Genomic DNA, 8972 nt, shown 5'->3' with positions numbered 1-8972 from the left:
TACTACTACAATCATTTAACCAAGTCCAGGTTCTTCGCATCAACTCCCAGGGGGGGCTCTCAGAGATGGTTTAGCCTGATCCCCTCCTGAATCATCCACAGCTGGAAAGAATTCCGCGGAGCCTTTTTCAGGAGGTTCCGAGCCAACAAGACACATGAGTTGCACATATGCCACCTAGAGACTATCCGTCAATATGACAACGAATCTCTCTCAGCGTATATGAGGCATTTTCAAGAAGTAATCAATAAGATCTCCAACTTGGATGAGCGGGAAGCTCTAAACATCTTCCGGAGGAACCTTGACCCGGAGCATAATGAAAGGTATATTGTAGAATTGATCAACAAGGAACCTCAGAGCCTGACTGCTGCCTACTCCATGGTCGTCAGGTTCATCAAGGAGACATATTTTCTCCAAGCTATGAGGATGACCCGGAGTGGGGGATCTAGAAGCAAGAACTTCGATGACTGATTGAAAGGGGGTTACCATCTGGACAAAAGTTCAAACAAAGCCAACAGAATCAGGTCATGCAGACTACATCTATATTCCAAAGACTTGGTCCTAGGACGAAGTCCAAGAGTGACCCGGGACCAACTAGGAAAGCCAGGGAGCCAAAGCAAGAGTCAGATTGGAATCCATTAAACCGGACTCGGGAGGAAATCCTGAAGGAGACCAAAGATAAGCCATTCTATTATCCGCCAAAGACAATGTAGACTCCCCCGGAGAGCCGACCTTACAATCGACAGTGTGATTATCATGAAATAATGGCGCCACAAAATGGAGAATTTCCTATCCCTCAAGTACTTCATCGAGGAGTAAATCAAAAAAGGAAACCTCAACCAATACATATCCCGGGACACCAACCAGAAAGGAGAAGGATCAAGGAAGGAGAATAACGTGGTGAATGTAGTCTTGGGAGGCTCACACTCCCCCCCCTCCGCGCAGCTCGTACTCATGGGACGAGGTTCTCTTTATTCGGTTATTCCCAGAAATGATAATCTCTTTCAATAACAAGGACTATGAAGGGGTAAATCCTAATCACAATGAAGCTTTGGTGGTAACCTTTAATATTTTTGACAATGAAGTTAAGAGAATGCTAGTAAACAACGGCTCCTCGGTTAATATTCTCTTCAAGCATACTGTGGATCGAATGCAAATAGAAAGTGTTCGCTCAAATGAATGTCGGGAGGACCCACTCTACGGATTCGGGAACAACTGTTAGGAGTTATCCCACTTCATTTGTGGGAGGGGCAGATTGTTAGCATATAGGCAACCAATAAACTCCATTAGTATGAGGCCTTTTGGGAGGTGCCCAAAAACAAACTCGTGCGAGCTCGGCCCAGAACGGACAATATCATACTAATGTGGAGTTAGCCCTGCTTAGCAAGCCCAATAAGTGGTATCAGAGCTTCAGGTTATAACGGTCCAAAACAATCTCACGTGGGCTCCAGAATGGACCTAGGAGGAGGCTGATGGGCTACCCAGTACAGGCTTAAGGAAAAAGGCAGGTGGGCCTTCCAGTATGAGCCTAGAGGGAGCAGATAGCCCGATGGACTTCCAGTATGGGTCAAGGGGGAGCCAGATCACACAATCAGGAGGCAAAATTGACAGGTGTCGGGTCCGATGTATGAAGGGGGAGATTGTTAGGAGTTGTCCCACATCGTTTTTGGGAGAGACAAATTGCTATTATATAAGTAGCCAGTAAACTCCATTAGTATGAGGCCTTTTAGGAGGTACCCAAAACCAAACCCGTGCGGGCCTGGTCTAGAACGTTCAATATCATACTAATGTAGAGTTAGGCCTGCTCAGCAAGTCCAACAAGTGGTATAAGAGCTTCAGGTTATAACGGTCCAAAACAATCTCACGTGGGCTCCAGAATGGACCTAGGAGGAGGCAGGCGGGCTACCCAGTATAGGCCTAAGGAAAAAGGCAGGTGGGCCTTCCAGTATGAGCCTAGAGAACAGATAGCCAGATGGACTTCCGGTATGGGTCAAGGGGGAGCCAGATCACACAATCAGGAGGCAAAATCGACAAGTATCGGGTCCGATGCGTAAAGAGGGAGATTGTTAGGAGTTATCCCACATCGTTTGTGGGAGGGGCAGATTGCTAGCATATAAGCAGACAGTAAACTCCATTAGTATGAGGCCTTTTGGGAGGTGCCCAAAACCAAACCCGTGCGGGCTCGACCCAGAATGGACAATATCATACTAATATGGAGTTAGGCCTGCTTAGCAAGCCCAACAACAACTTGGTCCCGATCCAGGGAACCCTGTACCTGCCAGTACTATATGGAACTGTTCCGAACTAAGTCACTCATGTAATAAAGTTCTATGTGATCAATACTCCTTCATTCTACAATGGCATAATGGTTCTCCCGGCTCTAACCAGGATGCAAGCAATAACTTCTATCTCCCACCTAAAAATCAAGTTTCCAACCCCGACTGGGGTCGGAGAAGTCAAAGGAGATTATGAAGTCGCAGAAAGATGTTATAGCTAGCCAGGCCCTGGTCATGGCAGAAACTCACCAAGATAATAAGAGGAAGGCCAGAGTCCTTCGCAAACAACAAAGCCATAATAAACATCGTTCACGCTCATGGGAGGAGTGGGAAAAGAAGTTCAAATCATTGAATCCACCCCGGATGAAAAAGCAACTAAGACAGACTCAGAGGATCTAAAAAGCAACCAAGTCATGGTAGTGATCGAGGAAGCCCCGGCTCTAGGCCAGGGCAATCCTACTACGCAAGCAATCAATATTGAAACAAATGAACTAAGGAAAATTAACCAAGGAGGGGCATCAGCCCAGACTCAAATCTACTTGAAAAAGAATGCTGAAGCCCGGGTCCAACAAATGGTCTCAATTCAGGACTAAGCAAATATTGAGGCCGTAGTAGAGACAAAGGCAATTTTGATTGATAAAAACAACCAAGTCATGGTACTGATCGAGGAAGACCCGGCTCTAGGCCAGGGCAATCCTACTATGCAAGCAACCAATATTGAAACAAATGAACTAAAGAAAATCAACCAAGGAGGGGCATCAACCCAGACTCATATCTACTTGAAAAAGAATGCTGAAGCCCGGATCCAACAAATGGTCTCAACTCAGGACTAAGAAAATATTGAGGCCGTAGTAGAGACAAAGGCAATTTTGATTGATAGAAGCAATCCTTCAAAGAAGGTGAAAATAGGGTCCGGGCTCGAAACAGTGTTTAGAGAAGAACTGATATCACTACTGCGGGATTATACTGATATATTCTCCTGGAGTCCCAGAGACATGCCCGGGTTGCATGAATCCATAGCAATGCACAACTTGGACGACAACCCGAACATGAAGCCAGTCAAATAAAAATGAAGGAACTTTGCCCTGGAAAGGTAGAAGGCGATAGATGAAGAGATAGATAAATTACTCAAAGCAGGGATTATATGTGAAATCAAATACCCGGAGTGGTTAGCTAATGTAATAATGGTGAAGAAGTCAAATGGAGAATGTGTGTGGACTACACTGACTTGAATAATGCATTCCCAAAGGATCCTTACCCTTTGTCAAACATAGATCAGCCAATAGATGCAACGTCCGGGCACCTCATGCTAAGCTTCATGGACGCCTTCTCCGGGCATAACTAAATCAAGATGAATCTAAAGGACATTCCAAAAACAACATTCATCACCCACAAAGCAGTCTATGCTTATATCATGTTACCATTAGGATTGATGAATGCAGGCTTAACCAACCAAAGGGCAATGAACAAAATTTTCAAGCCCCAGCTCGGAAGAAACTTGGATTCCTACATTGATGATATGAATGCTTTGATAATTTAAGGAAGCATGCACTAAAGCTAAATTCAAAGAAATGTACCTTCGGAGTTGGAGCAGGCAAGTTCCATGATTCTTGATAAGCAACCGAGGAATTGAAGCCAATTCTGAGAAAATAAAGACAATCCAAGAGATGAAAGCTCCCTGGACCCAGAAGGATGTGCAGAAGCTAGTAGGGTCACTAACAACACTCAGGAGGTTTGTGTCAAAGCTAGCAAAAAGTTTTTTACCTTTATTTGATTTACTGAAAGGAGCCAACAACAAGAAATAAGTGAATTAGAGTCCGGAGTGTCAGGGAGCATTTGAAGAAATCAAGGGATATCTCTCGCAACCACCAATCCTAACTAAAGCCCAACCAGGGGAACTTTTATACCTCTACTTGTCAGCCGAGACCTTGGCATTAGAAACAACACTGATCCAGAAAGAAAATGGAAAACAACAACCAGTATATTATATAAGCCAAATACTGAAGGATGCAGAGATTAGATACCCAAGTTTGGAAAAAAATTCTTCGCTCTGGTTACGACATCGAGAAAACTCAGACACTACTTTCAAGGAAGGGAGATCAGGGTCGTCACTAACCATAGCCAACCCTTGAGGAAGATAATACATAAACCAGACGTCTCAGTCAGAATTGTAAAAGTGGCCACAGACAGAATCTTGTTGCGAGGCATTGAGAAGAGACTTAGAGAAAGTAAAAGCAAGTGGCCCGAAGAGTTGCCCAATGTGTTATGGGCCTACGGGACTAGTCCCAGGACAACCATTGGAGAAACTCCTTTTAGGCTAGCTTACGGAACAGACGCAATTCTGCCAATCAAAGTGAGATCTCCTTCTCACATAACAATAAACTTTGATGAAATAGCCAATGAGGAGAGACTCAGGATAAATATTGAGCTCATTGATGAAATCTGGGACCAATATATAGCAAGGATGGAAAAATACAAGGAGAAAATAAATGACCACTTCAGCAAGAAGTCCAGAGTCAAAAAATTTCTAGTTAGAGACCTAGTACTTCGAGACACAGAGGCCTCATATCCTACCAACACTGAAAAGCTGATGCCTAAATGGGAAGGGCCATACAAGGTGAAAGAAATCTTAAGACCAGGAACTTACAAGCTAATGAATATGGATAACTCTGAAGTTCCCAACATCTGGCATGGACTCGGCTTCGAAAATTTTACCAGTGACAAAGGAAAAGAAACCCAAGCAACCAAAAGCTTGTAACTTATGGAAAGTAGCCACTTTATTAGTCCATACCTTGTATGAAGCAAATTTGAAATTAAAGAAAAGCATTTTCCATTTTTCCTTAGCAATCGTTTAAAAGCATCCATCAAAGACCTGTTGTTAATTTACCCGGGCAACAGCCAACAAAAACAAAAGCATACTTAAAAATTATTTTTCTAAGACAAAGCAACACTAGTCCGGGGCCATACTTGAACTTTGACTAGCATCATTATTTCACACTTAGAATTTTTTTTCCTGAGGCAGAAAAGCAACCCTAGTCCGGGGCCATTCTAGAACCCGGACTAACAACATTAGTTTGCATTTAGAAATATTTTATTCCAAGGCAGAAAAGCAACACTAGTTCGGGGCCATTCTTGAACCGGACTAGCAATTTATTTCGCACATAGAAATATTTTTTCTAAGGCAAAAAGCAACCCTAGTCCTGGGCCATTCTTGAACCCAGACTAGAAACATTATTTCGCACTTAAAAATATTTTTTCTTACGCAGAAAAGCAATATTAGTCCGGGTCCATGCTGGAACCCGGACTAGCAACATTATTTCGTACTTAGAAATAATTTTTCCAAGGCGGAATAGAAACCCTAATCAGGGGCCATTCTTGAATCCGGACTAGCAACATTATTTTGCACTTAAGAATATTTTTTTCTTAGGCAGAAAAGCAATACTAGTATGGGGCCATGCTTGAACCCGGACTAGCAACATTATTTTATATTTGAAATATTTTTTCCAAGGCGGAATAGCAACCCTAGTCCGGGGCCATGCTTGAACCCGAACTAGCAGCATTATTTTGCACTTAGAAATATTTTTCTATGACAGAAAAACAATAATAGTCTGGGGCCATGCTTGAACCCGGACTAGCAGCATTATTTCTTAGTTGGAAATATTTTTTCTAACGCGAAATAGCAACCCTAGTCCGGGGCCAAGCTTGAACCCAGACTAGCAACATTATTTCGTACTTAGAAATATTTGTTTAAGGCCGAATAGCAACCTAGTCCAGGGCCAAGCTTGAACGCGGACTAACAACATTATTTCGCACTTAGAAATATTTTTTCTAAGGCAGAAAAGCAACCCTAGTCCGGGACCATGCTTGAACCCAGACTATTATCATCATGTTGTACTTAGAATATTTACAAAGGCAAAAAGGAAACAACAGCACAACAACGATAAAAAATAAAGCTAAACAGTAAACAACCAAATTCAGGCCAACACATGGTCGGATACAGAGTATAAAAGCAGTACAGAACATCAATAGAAAGTTTACAACACAAACATCAAGTCAAAGTCTGTGATTTACAACTAAAGAGATTAAACTAAGAATCCAGAGCATTTTTGGGAAGGAAGCTCGGGCACGGACCGTCAAAGGGTTTCGGCTCTCTGTGTCTTGCCTCAATATTCTCTTTAGCCTTTATAAACTCCCGGCAAAAGCTACCCCAATCAGCCTCCAGATCATTTTTGATATGCTTCTCTGCAACAACCCAACAAAGAGTGGCCTCCGGAGCACCATCCTTGGCAATCGCCCTATCACACTCTTCAGATTTTTTATAGGCTTCAATTACCTCGGCCTCCGGCTTTCTCTCTGTCAGTTGTTTCCGGAGCTCAGCAACCTCGGACTTCAGATCTTTAACCTCTTTTCGGTAGTCTCAACCCAGGTCATCATATCATTCAAATGCTTGTTCAGTCCGGAAAGAGCAAGATGTTTTCCTATAATATCCTCATTCAACTCTACCAGCTCCTTATTCTTCTCAGCAACAACCTTTCGAACATGCTTGAGCTCAGAATAGGATATAACAGCTACCCTGACCATGAAGTACCAAGCTAAAAGCAAATGAAACAGAGTAAAGAACAAGTCAAAAAAAAAGTTAAGGAAAAAAACAAGAAATAGGAAAGGATCATACCTGGCCCCAAAGCCACGTGTATTCCTTCATAACAACATCAAAGCCGGCCATGTTCATCTCCCTTCACTCGGACTCAGAGGAGATCTCAGTAATGAACCGTGCGATTATCTCATCCAACCCCAGCGCCCTCTTTCCCCAGAGCATCCTGCTGCAACCCTTTGCCTTTATCCAGGACTGAGTCAGCGCCCGTACCTGCCTGAGATTTACCCGTCCAGGGTGGCTTGGAACTCATAATCCGGAGACACTTATTTCTCCGGGTCTCCTCCACCTCCGAAACCTCACCAAGAGGCTCAATCTTCTCAAGACTATCAAAATCATCACCTTCCTCAACTTCAACAGCAGGATCAGACCTTCGATTGTCCTCAGTCGAGTCCGGCTTCGACACAGTATTAATCTGAGATCCCTCATCCGGGTGCGGATGGGACCCGGATCCGATAACAGAGGCCTTCTTTCTATGCTTAAAAGCAGTTCCCAGTTCGAGAAGAGCATCACTGTAAGCCAAAACAGACATTGTCGGATTATAGTAAGGAAGACCTGACAAAAAACAACAAAAAAGAAGATATATCAATCCAGGAGCATAAGTGGAAAATATTAGTCCGGGATAAAAGCACAAAAGCAATGAAAATGAGTCCGGGAGAAAAGAATTATACTTACAACCAAGTTTGTGCATAGTTTTATGATTCATAAAAGCATCCCGGGTCAACTAGAACTCGAGACACTCACAGAAATCAAAGGCTAGTGTAAGGGCTTCACCCCTTAGAGCCGGACGCCTAAATCGTGTTTGAACGCCCTCCATAGTAATGTAAGGCATATAAGACAAATCCAACCCCTTCAACAATATCATCTCTCCATTCCAATGTTTTAAAGATGACTGCTAAATAACATGCCTAAAATCCGAACCATATCCGCACTCAGTGGCCCGAAAACGTATCAATATATTCTTAGCAATGTTTTAGCAAAGCATTTTTCAAATTACGCTAAATACCCTCCCTTCCAATTAAAATTATAGTACTACTATGTCCTTTTTGGTAAATGTACGTTCAAATATGGATCCTCCAACTATATATGGGTTAACCGTTGTTCCAAGACTACTAATTTTACATTATTTCGGTAGTATTCATGCGTCGATCCATGATATAAGAATTAAACTAATTAATCACGACCCTTAATTTTAGCAAATTTAGTTTATATATACATCCTTAATTATAGGAACCAGTTGTTAACTGCCATAAAAAGTGTCAATCATTAATAACTTTTTCTCTCTCCATCATTATATTTTGAATTTCAAAATTGAAGTGCACACAAACATGAAAACCAAGTCATTCAATTATCTTTCACATTGTATCTTCTGATATGCAAGCTGGAGAGTATCCATGATTCTTGCGATTTATTTAATTTGAATCACTGATTGTGCTGTCACAATGAATTTGTTTTGATTTGTTTTTCAAAATTCCAAATTTGAAAACCTTAATTAGAATTCAAATTCACCCTAAATATCGTTTTAACATATTATTTGTTTCATATTCGTTTAATTTGTTTCTCTCTCATTTTTTATCTAATCATATTTTTTTTTTGTGCAAAATGAAGAAAATGAGAAAGCATGAATTACATGATCATCGTTAGATTCTTCTTGACAAATCTAACAAAGAAGATTATAAATTGAAATATTAAGATGACAAAGATGATTTAGATAAGGTATATATATATTTGATTTATATTATGATGACGATCATTTATTTTTTTATTTGAATGAGAACGTATGTAGATACGATACATACACATGTATCCAATTCGTTTGGGTTTATTTATAAAATTGTTGATTTACATGTATATATAATAATATTTGATTTGCAGTTTCGAAGAAGATTATGGATAAGATGATGAAGATGATTTATATAAGGTATATACATTCGATTATTTATGTGTTCCTCAATCTCAACTTTCTGATTTAAATATTATTGTAAGTGTTAAATTAGTGCTCTTCTTTAATCAATATATATGTGTTAAATTATCTATTTCATTCTCAA

This window comes from Apium graveolens, chromosome 5 (genome assembly GCF_009905375.1).
Source record: "Apium graveolens cultivar Ventura chromosome 5, ASM990537v1, whole genome shotgun sequence".
In the NCBI taxonomy this organism is placed as follows: Eukaryota; Viridiplantae; Streptophyta; class Magnoliopsida; order Apiales; family Apiaceae; genus Apium; species Apium graveolens.
This window is presented reverse-complemented; position numbering follows the sequence as displayed.